Here is a 16080-nt window from a genome sequence, read left to right as displayed (position 1 = left end):
ATTGGTCACTGTAAATTAAAATATGCAACATAGAAAGAGATATAATGTATTGTGACAAGAGGATTGCTCTCTTCTCCTGGCTCTCCTACTCTCTTCTCTGGTCCTCTCACCCCTCTTCCCTTACCTCTCTTCTCTTAGCCCATACCCTCTCCTCTCTCTCACCTCACTTGCTCCTGTTTTCTCCCCACGTTTTTCCCTGCTCCTACCCCGTTTTTACCCCTTAGCTCTCTTCTATCTCTCTCTCCCCTCATTCTCTCTTTAGGGCTTTGCTCCAGCCGAGGCTGGTGGCTGGGAGCAGGCCCGCTTTACCCACAATCCTTGTAATAATAAAGCCACGTGTTTCTAGAACATCTCAGGTGTGCAAAGTTCCTTATGCCTGCCATCCACGGAAAATTTCTACACAAAACAATAGTCTGTACTCTTCCACAGCATTCACCAAAGCATAAGCATTTACACCATTCTTCATGGTAGACATGTTTTGTTAAAAGCACATTTTTGGGGACAACCATTTCATAATGTGAAGATTTTTATTGTGTATTTATTTCTATAATTGATAGTAAAGATATCCAGATAAATCTCAGACAAAACCCTTGATACTATTTCTATGCATCTATGAAAAGAAACTGTTAATGGGATTCTCTTTAGCATCTTAGACATTCAGCTTGCTAGACTTTGTATTAATTTTTTGGCTTTCTCATTTCAGAGGGAGGTGAAGCATCAATCCTGATGTGTTCCTTTAAACCACTGTCATACAGAACAGAAATACCCACACTATTGGGAGCTGTGTGAGGAAACGTTTGTTAGATATGAAGAACTCATAGTGCTGTTTTAACAATGTGAATTTCAATGTGTTTTAACAGAGTGAATTTCCCTACGAAATTAGAGTGCCTTTCAGTATCAAAATGACTACTAACCACTTACAAAAGTAGACATACACTTATTTCAATTTTAGAAGAATAGCACTTCTATAGCAATTTGTTCATTTGAGAGCTTAATAGAGATGAATAATAATTTTGCCTTTAACTCCACTTACAAAAATCCATACAAGTTTTACCTAGTGACTATGTCTCACATAAATTAATTATCTGCAGAGAACATTAGAATATTTCTTTTTCTTCATTTCAATTTCAAAAAATTACTATTTTTAATTGTTCAGAATTACTTGCAAAACAGAGCCCTTTATTAATAGTGAGGATGAAACCAACTATGCAGCACGTGATTTGACATGAATAATTACTATTAGCACGATGAAAACTGCATCAGGAATCAGCACATAGTTATAGTATTACTTCCGTTTGTTTCATTTATTTTTTTAGCTACACTTGAGAATGAATATTAAAAAAGACAAGCCAGGAAGAGAAGGAAATGAACCTAAGGTTAACAAGAGCAATTTATTTCAAGAAGGGAACGGTGAGGATTGAAACAAAATAAGATATATTGCTTTATTTAATCTTGTTCCAGAAATTCAGTGCAAAGGAAGGAGATTTCTGAAGAGGGAACAACCTACATCTCACAGCCTTCAGTTCAAACCATGGCAATGGCTTAGGATTGCAATTGCAAATAAATTACAGTGATTAATTACTCAGATTTTGAGCCTTTCAAGATTTTGAAAAGAAAGCAAGAAATGCTTATATGATGTCTTGCAAATATTCTGAACAAACAAAAAAGCCCAGCAATATGCCAAGGTGAACATATAGAAAAGTAAAAGAGATGGATTTTGCATTCAAGTTGTTTAACAAATAGTTCTTAAAATCTTCTAAAACACAGCAGTGGTGACATAGTAGCAAATTAAGAAAACCCTTTAATGCTGTGGCTTGCAGGAAAATTACTGAAGACATGGAACCTTTTTCCCACTTGAAAGAGAAATTCCTGCAGTTCTGCAGCTCAGTTGGTGTTCTAATTACACTTTGGCACAGTCATTCGCAGTCAGTGCCCAGTATATGCTCAGTTACAAAGGGTAGCATGATTAGCTCTTCTGAGTGTGAAAATTTGTAATGATGCCAATATTTAGATGTTTTGATCAGAACCAAAATTTAAGTTAACACCACTGCAAGATTTGCTGAATATCTCAATTTTTCTTGCAATCACAGTCAGCCAGAAAAATACTATTTAACTACCCTCTGGTGACAGCCTGTTTCTCTACAGAAGAAAAGCAATAGTGTAGCATCCACTGGTTTAATTTTCACTAAAAATGGAAAAGAATATGCTTGTATTAAGAAACTCCACATCTGTAAATGGACTGGAAAAATAACTTTTAAAACTAAACTTTCTCTATTTTAGAGGACAAAGTATTCCAGTTCCAGATATGCTTAATGGCAACCGTGGAGTGTGGATCAATAAAATATAGTAACTGTCCATCAAAAATATGAAGATAAACCTAAGAGCTGTGCAGTGAAGCGTGGAAAGACCTATCTTTTCTTCTTGAATGTCACTGAGAAAAATAAGTACTTCAAAACAGTAGAACAAATGATTGAGGTTATGTAAGAGACTGACAAAACCAAATTGAATTGTCTTGTTTATATTAGTAAGAAGAGATAGGAAGATCCATTTCGAATTAGCTGCATATTAGCATTTCACATTTTAGGAGTTACTGAATGTACAAAGATTAATACAGATAAGAAAAAAAAGTAAGACTTCAAAATATGCCCACACTGATTTTTTATAAAATACACAAATACTTCAAACAGTTCAATTTCAAAAGGATCATGGGAAGGATTAGTTAGAAAAAGCTTGTCTTTGATCCTGTATGATTCTTAAGTGTTGATTAAGGAAAAAAACAACAAACACCAATACTCCACTGCATCCACACCCCCCCCCCACCCCCCCCCCAAACCTCATCCATTAAACTGTTTATTATCAAGCAACCACTTACCACTTCTCTGCTGAGGTGTACTAGGGTAGAGATGAGCAGCATAAGCCATGGATTAACACCCTTTTTGCTCCTAAAACAGAATAAAACCATAGCTTACGTCCTCAAAGTTTACAAGTGGGAGGGAAGAGCTGAGTTTCCACTAAACTGAGTTGTCCCTGAAGTGCCCCACATTCTCAAAAGGTAAATAATTAATATAAAGTCCCATTCTACCAACTTTCTAGTCCTGAACAAATTGAACATACAGCTAAGGCTATAAGCATAACTTCAATTCTGTGAATTTCCTCTTTTTACCAGTAAGGGGAATTAAATGCTATACAGTCAGCCTCAGTTCTACAGAACAGAGCTGATGGACTATCTCAGCTTTCCTGGTGTCTGCTGGCCAGCTGTAATCAAAATGGGGTCAATGCCACAGGAGAGCTGTGCCCTCCTCCTCTGAAATATATGAAGTTCTATTTCCTAATAGTTTTTTTCCCCTTGAATTTAATCTGTAATTATAAAAATACAATAGAGATCTACAGCATTAATTCCATTTCAGAACAGCTTTTAAACCCTTCAGAGATTGGTACATTTTTAGCTGTTGAGGTAGCAGTCACATTACCTGCTGAAATACTAATAGTACCTGCCATATTTTATCATGATTTTAGGCAGGCATAAAAGAACAGCAGGGGACTCAAAGAAGAGAATAACAAAAAGCTCAAAAATATAACAAAATTGTTGCATCTTTTTGTAAATAATGTCTACCTAATAAGGACTCTTGTTCTTCTACTGAATATTTAAACAAGGGCATTTGAAGAACCAATTAATGTGAACCATGAATTGTAAATTTGGAAACAATTATCTCTGACCCACACATCTACTGTCCTGTGAGAGCTTACAGAGTAAAAGAAAAATTCTACAGGAATTTGTCCCTTGGGGGAATCCAAAGCTAGAAATGGAATCAGTTTAGAACGATACACCAGAAAAACAGCATGCAATCTAGTTTTTTAAATACACAATACCTCTTCTTTTATCTACTCTGTCCTTTCTGAAAATCCACATGGTGACATTTTTGTTCTGATATTTTTGCTACTCTTTATATGAAATCAAACAGATCAGTTAGATAGTACCTTCTAAGAGAGAACCACCAAGAGAATTAAAAAAAAAAAAAAAGGCAAATGAAAAACCCATATTCCACTTAAATGTCTTTACTTCACACTGGGAATTGTTTCTAGTAGAGAAGTATTCTAAAAGTTCACTATGCATAAACTTCAACTCTTCTCCCTCAGCCCCAAATGGTCTCCCAGCCAAATGCTTTATATGTCCTAAAAATTGTGCCTTTAGAAAACAAGACTATTTTAACTGAAAAGGAAACAATGATGAATATTTTTAAAATAAAGTAACAAAGTTTCCATGGTAGTTGTGTTGGCACACAAAACACTGAAATTTCACTTGGGTGTTTTGATTTTTATATTAAGTTTACCTCTTCTCTGTGTTTACTTCCCATGAATAATCTTGCTCTTTCAATGAATATTCATGAACTGTGTGGGACTGCAGTTGTAATGTAGCCAGCAGGCATTAGTCATTTACAGTTGGAAGGCAGTAGGGTGAAATCCACAGATGCATTCAGCCTGGCATTGTTTTTAACAACGGGGAAATGAGGAAGGAATGTATCCTTAGGTGAGAGTATAAGACAGAGATGCAGTGATGATTGAATTCTGCTTGCATGACCTTTATACATTTCGGTAGCCATTCAGCCTGCGGACAGGAACAGCAGTCCAATAAAGTTTAAATTAACAATAGAAATTATTTGCATAAGATTTTTAGAATTACTTTACCTCAGGATTCCACTTCTGTACCCTAAGTGGTGGCTAAATGCAGCAGAAAGTATGTGTTTACAATATTTTTGTGAGCATTCAAATTATAGATCTGGCACTGGCAGTTTTGCATCCCCATAGAGAGACAACCCACTTGAATAAAATAGACAATCAACCATGTGCAACTTCCACAAATTGCCCACAGGCAAGCAAGGGAGACCCAGAGTAATATTTGCACATGTTGCAAACTTCCAAATAGCTGAGATGTCCCAATTTTCACAGGTTTATGTTTTTAATGGGCTAGTGGATGACTTCCAACACTACGGATAGCATTTTCAGCTCTTAGATTGCAGTGCTATGGTGGAGTATTAAGTGTTCAGGGGAATGCAAATAACTGAAATTACCCAGGTATACTTTGTTTCTTCTAATGTATATTTATTTTAATGTGAAATGGGGAGAAAGAGAGAAAAACCTAATTTAAGATCTTGTTTGGGTCTTATTTTATCCCATGCTTTGTAACTCTACCAAAATCCATCCTCTCATCACCTTGTTAAAACAAAAAATACTTTAAAAAAACTTTACGTTTGCTGTACTGGAAATGCAACAACAAAAATCGTGGACCTAAACAATGTAGGAATAAGAACTAACATTACCTATATATAAATCAAGTGTATATTCTAAATTGCTGACTTTATTCTGCCCTGAAAAAAACTCTTTTGTTAGTTGATTTCTTTTCTTCTTAGTCCTGGTCAGGTTTAGGCTGTTTGATCATCATAATTTAGGAGAGACTTAAAGAGTCATCCTAATGAGGAATTCTGTAATTGCTGCTTGCCAAGAAATCAATCAAATGATCTCTTTCAAAGTCTATCACTAACCTCATTAAAACAGTGAGAATTGAAGCTGTGACTTTCTCAATTCATTCCCTTGAGGCCACACTGAATTCTCTCAGTGAGGAGCTCTGAGTGCATCCCCAGATGTGCAGACTGGTCACTGGTGCAGGGCACAGATACTGAGGATCTCATCTGGTCACAGAGATGAAAATGGCTATTGGGGTGCTTTAAAAGCTTCCTTTATTTTGCTTCCTTTCGTTTGCTATGTAAAAACGGAGGGAACTTAAGGTCAGCTTCACCTTCCAGGCTCCCAGTCTTTACCTGGCTCCCAGTTACTACCATGGGGATTCATCCTAATGACTAGCAAACAGCTACTGGGAGGTGCCCTGAATCAGTACAGCAAGAGGCAAACAGGCTGGCAGGAGCCTGTGTTTAAAGTACAGGTGCTCTAGAAGATAAGAAAGCCCAAAGGAAGTGATAAGAAGGAAGGTGATGGATACAGCACATTGCAGCTGTGCTCTGTTCAGCTGGCTGCTGCAAGCAGGCTCATGGACAGCCTGGTACTCCCTCTCCCTCTCTCAGACCTGGTGCCATTCCCGGATCTCCTCCTGTTCTGTCCCACATGATCACATGGATATGAACTGACTTTAAAGTGTCGCGCATGGTGTCACACTTCCAATAGGAATAATAGAATTTATTTTCTAATAGCATCATTAAACTTACAAACTACAGATAGCATTGTCGAAGAAATTGGTATATACCAACACAGTTCCAAAGACCAACTTTCCTAAACTGTATAAAACTAAATTCCTGCTATAATTATTGCAGCTCTCCAAACTAAGAGTTTTTTCAATACATATGTTATAAAATATTTGTCCCCTCACCAGCTCTTAATCTTCTGAAAAAGTTCCCTAACCTCCAGAGTCTTAATAAATTTCAAGTTAGTGAGACTTGATTAAAGACTTTCTAGCATGAAAAATGTTCCTTTTTTTTGTAATGATTGCATTCTTTCAATATGATATCCATTCACATGCTTCAGTCCAGCATAAGACTTAAGCTCTGCTTAAAATGTACTTAATGCCACAGGCCTCTCCTTCACATAAATCAGCTTGTTCTCCACATCTCACAGCACTAAATAATGACTGAACAATGTTATCAAGTGTTGGAATTAGACATCAATTCACATCACTCAATGGAAGCATCTAAACAGCAGTCTGAGAAATATTACCATATTACCAACCTATGACATATACAACATATCATGAATCACATTGAAAATTCGAAATACACCCTGCTGAAGTCAATGTTTCAGAGAAGAACTCTTCAAAAGTAGCAAAATAGTTAGGTCTTCGATAGGAATATTTCCTACTTAGGAGAACTGTTGCTTTTAATTAGATTGGAATGTACAGGCATTTCTTTTAGATGTGCTTAGAAAGACCACATTTTACCATAAAGAAACACAGTAGCAGAGAATCATCAGTGTTAATCCCACACAATGACATGACACAAATTAAAAGAAAGTATAATCTGACAGATTCATATTTTGCTGTTTAATTGGTCTAACTTAACATGGGCATCAGTTCTGACCAGTCCAGTTGTGATATAGTATTTCCCCAGTGAAGATGTGGGCATAAGTTAGTCCCCAAACTCTTCCCCATACTGATAAAAGAAAGAGGCCCGTAGGAGAAGGCAAGAATTTAATTTTCTCAGCAAACATTCTCCAGGAGATCTTCAAGAGAAAAGCTACAATCTAAGGCTTAGTCTTAAGCATTAAAAATGAGCAGGGAGATGTGTGTTATTGACTCTTTCTTATCCGTTATTCAGTACTAATCAGCATATTTTGTTTTCTTCTTCAAAATCAATGTGGTAGGACAACTCTTTGCATTATTTTTAATTAACTTAACAGTATGATTTTAAAAATCTCTATTTCTTTTTCAAATAAAGATGCAATAAAACGTTCAACACATAACTGCAGCTGCAGGAATTATTTGCATTCAGGTATCTTTACCAAAGCTGAGGTAGAGGGTTATGGGCTGAGGTTTACCACCCAATGAAGCTAAAAACAGAACTCTCATAAATTTCACAGTATTATGAACAAAATTACAGTGAAAATTACTCTAAAATACTACCCAGAACAGTGTGGATCCCACTGACCTTACTGGCACTGATATTACTAAATTTTTTTTAAATTATTATTTTATTTGGAATAGTCTTCCAAATTTGAGTCACAGGACACACTGCATTAGAAAAGGATACATGAAAAAACTGGGGCAAGGTTCAAGAAAAGCAATCACAGAAATGCATATTTGCATGAAAACTCAGAGCCCAGTTCCCAAATTATCCTGAAATCTCCACTGGAGTTTAATTTAATGCTGAAGTTACTCAAACCAGAAAGAAACATCAGCTGCTCACTGTACAGGTCTCCAAAGACCTGAATACCTGAATGTAACTCAGTTTCAGTAGCATTGCTCAGCAGCTTTTCGCATATATGCCTAGCTTGAATTAATTTTCATAAGCTGTTCCTAGTTTGAATTCATTTTCATAATGCTATTCCAAGGGATCTGAAAGGATTAGACATGCTTAGAAACATTTCTAAAATGTTAATTTCCTGTGTTTGGTTCCTCTAAATTTTCACTGTACCACTACGAGGTATGTACCACTATTTGAGGGAAAATTTCAACAGATTTAAACAATTCCTCAACCTTTTCCTTGCTCCTTTTTCTCTATCCCATCATTATGGTTAAGGCATCCTAAAGAACCACATGCCAAGAACATGAACATCTTTGGTCAAAACTGAAAAATTAACCTGGATTTCTCATATCACAATTAGTTATCATAGTTATCATATCACATCAAGACAGGAAAACTTGGTTTCCTTGGAACAAAGTTCAGGTTTTCTATCAATCCCAAGAGGGTGAAAAGTGAGATTTAACCCCTACCAACAAAGACAGGAACAGTTAGAAAGTGACCTGCAGATGCACACTGGGGGTGCTTCCAGTGAGAAGGATGTGACCTCAGTCTGACCTTGATGCACAGACTTCTTTTCTCTGGAAATGAGAATGAGAGGGGAGGAGATGGAGACCATGGGCAGGTAGGGATCAAGTGTTCTGGATTGCATTATCTCTTAGAGTGCCATAGAGAGTTCAGGGCCTCAGAAGCCACAAAGCACTGTGAGGTTTCCCAGTCTGAGGAGTGTCTCCAGCCAGCTCTCAGACAGAAGGCTACTGATGATTGAGTACCTCCCTGCAAGGCATGATCTCACCTTTGTCTGCTCAAGGAGCTGATGTGCCTCTCACTCCCATCTAAAAGTGAATTTTACAACATCCCACATTTCAGTGACTGTTTTAGGAATAAGTCTCAATGGAAATGAGAAAGGCTGAGAGGAAGGGACCACAGAAAGGAACCAACATAATGTGATTATATTAGAGAGCCAAGTAGTGATCTCTCCTGCTGAACTACTGCCACTGCCAAGCTTTTGGTAAATGCTAAAGCAGAGTAGATTTGGAACACAGGACAGAGCTTTCACTGATGGAAGCTGGAAGTGCAGCAATGGCCAGAAGGGAAGATACAGCCTTTGCGGAAAAAAAAATGTAGTAATCATTGAAATAGTGGTGCATAAAAGTAGTTACTAAGTTACAGGAAAACTCATCTAAATATGTGATAGATTTCCCTATGAAAAAGCCCTGTCCAATCTATACATTACATTTCTACTCCTGCTGTACTTGTGTTTTTTCAAAACAGTTAATTTGTCTTTGTTCTAAATGTTTACAGATACAGAGGATATTTTGTAAGATTTCAGATCACTGAAACATAAGCTTTATTTACTAAAACAAGCACAACCAGAGAAATAGGTGGCTTAGGAAACAAATCAGAGCCAGTGCAATTACAGCAAGACTTGACTTGCCTTCAGAATGTAGCCTTGATGTCTGCAAATCAGATTCTAATTTAAATCCCAGTGGGAAACTTAAGAATTAGAATGCTTATTGCTACCATGGTGTTCTGTGTGTGATTTCATTTGGATTTTGACATGCAGCATTAGAGTATAACTGGGTGAAAGAGTATAAATATATTATCACCATGCCTACCTTTATTTTATTTTTGCAGATTCTTGCACTTCTCTAACTTTACCCATGTAACTACACTGAAATCAAAGGGACTATTAAGGTTATAAAGGTTAAGCAGATGCTAATATGATTTACAAAATTTGAGCCCTAAAAAGCAAGTGGTTTCAAATAGGAAGAAGCAAACCCAGTCATCTTTGATTTCTATCTCTTCTGGTTTCATTAGATTTTCTTTACTTTCACAATCTCCTTTTTGTAGCAGCACCCAGCTCTACAGCCTTTTGCCTCTTTTCATTTTTACAAACCTACTGATTAAAAAAATGTTTAACTTAATATTACCTGTAGGGAATCACAGTTTAATTAAGGTGTTTAATTTCTGTAACTGCCAAAATGGCTGCTATGCATGGTGTGTATGTCTGAGCAGTCGTCTCTTCATTTTACAAAGAATACACAGCCCTATGTAGGACAGCTATTCATCACCTTGATGAATGACTGCCAAAGGTAGTGAAGTACCTTGTGGCCTTTCAGTGTCCAGCACCCACAACCTGCCTCATCAGCAGTCTGTAGTCAGTGCTATCACCAGCAATCAAGCTGGGCAAGCTGGACATGTCATCCTTTCCCTCTACAATCCTCAGTCCCAGCCAGTGACCCCTTATCATTAATATCAAGCCATTTATATGTAAACTTTTCTCCAACTCAATGACCCTGCCACCTGAACCTTAACAAAAACCCAGCTCTAATCACTTATCCGCAGTTAATGATACTCCCTCAGTTCAATGTAAAAGGTTTCTAGTGGCACATGCCAACTTCAGGTCTTAGGTTAGTGTCAATAGCCTCTTTCTGAATTCATGCCTTATTCTAGCTCATTTGTATTCGCAGTTCATGTCTTATGACATATATATATATATATATATATATATATATATATATATATATATATATATAATGTTTATATATTAAATCGACTCCAGACACTCTTTCAAGTAATAAAAAATTAGCCTTTACCAGCACTTTTGGAACTGCGGCAATAGCCTGAATCTCTTCTTCCCTTTACTATGTCTCACTCAGCCACTGAAGTCCCTGACCTAAGTGCTGGGACTACCTGTCAGCATCAGTCCTTTGCTGAGCCTGGCAGCACCTTTGGAATCTATGGCTCACTCTGAATTACATCCATATCCCATGCACTGCCCTGCACGAATTTACACCAGCACTTCCTTACTTCACTTCATCTGGCAGTACCATGGATTAAAAGATGCATCTCAGCATTTTAATCTCTGCTGATGCAGCTTCAACCTTTCAACTTGAATTAGAATATTTTCATCCACCCCCTAAAAGCAATGTAGAAAATTCATAAACTAATCTAAATTATTTTCTAACTTGAGCAAACTGTGTTTTATTATGGGAGATGGGAAAAATTAAACTCTTTTACTTTCATTTTAGAGAAAGCATCCTACAGAACACTGACATACTGCTCTGCCACTTCCAAAAAGAACACCATTTCAAGCTGCTCTGTTCTGCTGCTTTTCTAGAAATTAAATAAAATTATTTCAGTCAGAGAGGGAGCATATGCTGTGACAGTACATCTGAAAATAGTGTGCAGATTGGCCAGCACTGAAAAGAGTGAGAGCTGAAATGCAGTAGAGGTGTTTTACTGCAAAAACCCCTTTGAAGGCATTTGCCAAGGAACTATTCCGAAATCCTTTCTTTGACTTCCTGGAAGATTCTTACAATTGCATCAGCAGGCATACTGCTCCTGGAGTGTGCAGTCACAGGCTGCCCTGGCTTTTGGGAGTATTCAATACCTTATCATAGTTCTCAGTGCAAGTGCCTATGCTCAGTAGTGGGAGTCAGCCCTGGAAACACAGGATGAATTTTCTCGCCAGTAATGGCCCTCCCCAGTACCTTCAGGGTATAGATGAGCACACTGATATGTATAGTCACCACTTTCTCAGTTTGAGGGTGATCTCTCCTGTTCCCACGCCAAACTCTAATTCTCTATAAATTTGAAGAAGAGAGATAGGCTGAGCCTCTAGTAACAAATACATGACTAAAAAAAATTTGGGGGTTTTATGGTTCAAGTCTAATATAAAAACATCCTAGATTTGGACCTACTTCACAGAATAGACAAGAATCTTACAAATATACATGACCACATGGACATTGGTGAGGTTTTTCTACTATGTAATCTTAGAATCTGCCACTTTGGATGACCATAATATTTATTAATTTTCAAATGCTGACTAGTCACTTTCATCCAGTATTTAATTTAATTATCATATCTGGCATGAAAATATTTAAGTAGCTGCAGAATAAGCAAAGCATAATATGAAGCTTGAATTAAAGTAAAACTCTCTTGTGAAGTAATAAATGTATTTTCTTTTCAATATGGTGGAGAAAAAAATGGAGTTGACATGATGGTGTTTTAAAATCAGAAACATCAACACTGCATTATAAATTATTCTATCTCTCTTTGTACTTTATATTCATGCAGTTTTAAGTACTTGTGATTTCTTATCTCCAGGCATCTTAAGTGTGCTTGAGAACCAGAATAAATGCAAACTCAGAAGCCTTCTTAACCTCAAGACGAAGGAAATTCCATTAAATTCCTCATGACATTCTCTATTGTAATTTCGGCACATTTATGATAAGAATATGGAACTGCCTGTTTTCAATGACTCTTCAACCTGCTATCTACAGGCTTGCCTATCTCTTTAATAGTGCTTTGGACTTCAGAGGATAATACTGATAGTTTCTGAAATGAAACTATCTCAGTTTTTAAAAGATATCCTCAGACATTAATTTTAAATACAAAGTAGAATTATCTGTGTTTAGCTTAAAATTGATTTATGGGATTGGATTTAATGTGCTAATATCACATTACAGTGATTTTATAAGCTGTGAATCTTCTTTTTAGAACACCTTGTTTCCATTTCTTCATGAAACTATTCCCTCTTTCATTTATCTAGACGTGAACACTATGTGATGGTAAATTGCACCCCACAAGTTTCCACATACCATTGCACCCCTCACCTTCTGATACAGAAAGCTGTCTTACAATTAAATTAACAGAAATACATGTTAAAAAATATGGCAAGAACTTGGTTTTATGGGATTATGCTGTGCAGTATAACAAACCAGAGGATCCCAAGTATTTTGAGTATGCATTTCATACTCAACAAGATAACTAAATAATTTTCAAGAAAGGAAGTCTACTCTTTATTAATTAGGGTAAATGTTTTAAAGCACTTACTTGATTTTGGGTCAAAAAACCCTAATAAAAATGAGTCTGGTATAACATAATTTAATTGGTTCATTTCCAAGGTAATTATGAACTAAGGGATACAGACAAGCATCCAGTGGGATCTCCTAAATACCTAGCTGACGCTATTTTCTACCTGTAAATTTTTTCTCTCCATGTGGAACAGAAAAGGAGGGAAAAGAGTAGTAAGTCAGTTATATTTCAAAATTGTCACCCTACCTCAGCATAATTAAATTCCCTAAAATAAAAGAAAATGCACAATCTGTGATATTGAAAGAGAAAAGTAAACTAATGTCTGCTATGAATTCCACATGATCTAGATGTATGAAAGGGATCATGACATATGACATGATACTGATATCATATCACATCACACACAACGTGGTCTAAGAAGCCAGCACAGGTATTAGTCGTTTGAACTTATTCGTAACACAATTTTTTTAGGGCAAAGTAAATATAGCTCTTGAAGACACAGAAATATAACAGCTGAAAGCTATGCAACTAACACTCAAACTGTACATTGAAGAATTATAGTTTAAAATTTAAAATAACTCAGTCAACTCATTTAGACTATGCTCTGCCATGTGCATAAACCCAGAGCATCTAACATGTACTTTTGATTTAAAAATGCTGTCTCTAACCATTTGACACCAATATTTCATAAGGGCTCTTGGCTGCCAGCAATCACATCCATCTGTTATGCTGGCAGAGTGCTCAATCACAAGGTGTGCTGGATCTCTTCATTTTAGGCACCACTGCCAGAGAAATACAAAACCCTTTCAACTGAGCACAAATGCATTCAGAAAGTACCAGCTAAAGGCTTTTTGGATGGGGCAACAAACAGGGCAGAATATAAAGAACAGAGGAAAGAAAGTAATAGATCTAAAGAATTTAATAGCTCTAAGAGCAGTCTTACCTTTGCCTGAAGAAGTGAGCAAGCATTGAAAAGAGTCACTACCAACCAACAGCTATCATGCTAAGTGATACTTCCCACGAGACACATATTGGAGGCAATAGCACTATCTTCTATTTCTTCCACAGAGCTTAAAGAACACTTTCTGATTTCTATTTCATATATGTGCATATATAACTATACACACTTATAAATACACATGCATTTACTAAACATATACATATGTATAGCAAATATAAATATTATACACACACAACAACAAATATCTGCATGTTATATATACATATGTATGTGTATATATACATACATAATTTTTACTGACAAGCTCACTGTGGTTCATTACAACTACTAAGGAGAAAAATCTACTTTGCTGTAAAGTTTTTTTGGTTTTCCCTAGGGGAGGAGGCAGTCACTCAACACTTCTGCATAGCAAACACATTTTCCTGCACAGTTACAAGGGAGAAAAGCCACACAAGAGAGTGTGGCTAATCCATTAAGACAAGTTCTGTATGCTTTAGAAAACCACTGCAGCTCCAACCTTGTTTCCTTTTGAAGGAGAATTAGGAAAATGTCTTCACTTGGGCAACAGTTTTTGCAGCCATCATTTTCTTGCTACTGACAGTATATTGGTTCAGAAGGATTTAAGCATGGAAATCTCACTGGAATTTGCATGTGGTTTTCTCTCTGCAACTATCAAGAGATCCTTAAAATAATTTCTCAGCTATAAAATATCGTATCTGCCAAATAATTTTCAGATTATTTCAATTTACTCCATTAAACAAACTCAGCTTTGTCACACATCAAGGCTCGGTAAAACAGCCTAAGAGACAATTATGAAAAAAAATTCTAAATTCTAGTTTCCTTTTTATTTATTCCTCGGCACAGTCAGCCCCCCAAAAAGAGTAAATTCACAGGAACAAAGCTCAGTATTTTCACAATCATTTATAGATACTTGAGCTTTGCTTTCCAGAAAAGTGGTGACTGCATATCAGGAGAGCAAAGGAGCAGTGTTAGAACCCCTGCACTCAGCTCAGGAAGTACTTTGCATTACCAGCTGTCGCCAAGGGCTCAGCCCTGTGGGAAGAATCCTGTTCTGCCTGCTGCCATTCTCTCTCAGCTGTTTGGCCAGGGGCTGCACCAAGGAGCATTCTCATGCCAGCAACATTACAGTCTCCAGCAATAACTGATCCAATTTGGCAAAAATGGGCTTTATCTCTTTGCTGACTGTGAGCAGAATGGATGAAAACAGTGAGGTCTCTACAAGTCAATGCCTAAAGTGCCACTCCACATTACTTAACTGCAGCTACAGCACCAATGGGATGTTCAGATACAAGCTTGTCAAGGATTAGGAGATTTTTTAGCAATCAAAAGTGCTTCATGGTATCAGCTACAGAAATTGTTGGAGGAAACTACAAAATATAGTATTAGATGTCAAAATGACAGGAAAATGTGAGAATATTGATCAAACCAGAAGAGAAATAAAGGTCTGCAGTAGAACAAAATACTTTAGCTAAAGTAGTGAAACAGTAATAAATATTTCATTTTTAGTACTATTTTTGTAAGAGCAATTCCTTGAGGTTTCAACAAATTTCTCATACTTTGTCATTTCTACTTATTTGAGGTATGTGCCGCAGAATCTTCACTCAAGAAGCCCAAAGTATGAAAGCTTCAATTTACTCACCAGAGAACAGTTCTTCATCTATAATTCTGCTGGTTTGTTGATTGCTGTCTTTGTGAACTTCAAATTATATGGGTCTCTTCTTTGTCTGGAGGAAGATAAAACAATTCACCTCCTGTAAATACATTCCTGATTTTTGAACACAAAAATACCTATACAGCCTGCAATTGCTCTAAGAAACAATACAGTGTTTCAAAATTAAATTCAGAACATGACTCCATCTCTTTGACTACTGAAGCAATGTTTTCCAGCAACAAGATTGTTTTACAAATATTGTACACTAATGCCAATGTGAAATGATGTCAGTGTGTGGCTGCACAGTAAGACTCTGCAACTCAGAAAAAATTAACTGAATTAATTAAAAAAATTAACTAAAATTAATTAAAAATTAATTTTTCTGCAGTGTGATAGTGAGAAATGAGGATTGATAGTAACTGAGTGACATCCAATTCCTTGAAACTTTAGACTTTCCATCTGTCACATGCAGGCACACCGAGTTCTTTTTTCTTTTTGTGTTTTATCTTCTTAAATATTGCTTTTCTTCCCTAATTATAAAAGACTAGTTTTCCATCAACATTTATATAGATTTCAACTTCAATTCACTTATCAGATTCCTGTAATACTGCAAAATGGTAAATATTAGAAAAAATCATAAAATAATACAATTTCTAAAC

At 36.5% G+C, this 16080-nt stretch overlaps 1 long non-coding RNA gene across 3 annotated transcripts in view; it reads right to left on the bottom strand.

Annotated features, from left to right (window-relative positions):
* Positions 1-15719, bottom strand: part of LOC310912938 — a 96983-nt gene extending 81264 nt beyond the window's left edge. For all 3 annotated transcript variants that reach the window (XR_014590747.1, XR_014590748.1, XR_014590749.1), the window contains exons 1-2: positions 15410-15719; positions 2873-2942 (exon numbers count right to left, since the gene is read on the bottom strand). This is a non-coding gene — a long non-coding RNA (uncharacterized lncRNA). The remainder of the gene's footprint in view (positions 1-2872; positions 2943-15409) is intronic.
* Between the last annotated feature and the right edge of the window lie 361 nt (positions 15720-16080).

Source organism: Zosterops lateralis (genome assembly GCF_965231275.1).
Source record: "Zosterops lateralis genome assembly, chromosome: 9".
In the NCBI taxonomy this organism is placed as follows: Eukaryota; Metazoa; Chordata; class Aves; order Passeriformes; family Zosteropidae; genus Zosterops; species Zosterops lateralis.
Note: the sequence above shows the minus strand (reverse complement) of the source record. Positions and strands in the feature narration are given on the sequence as shown.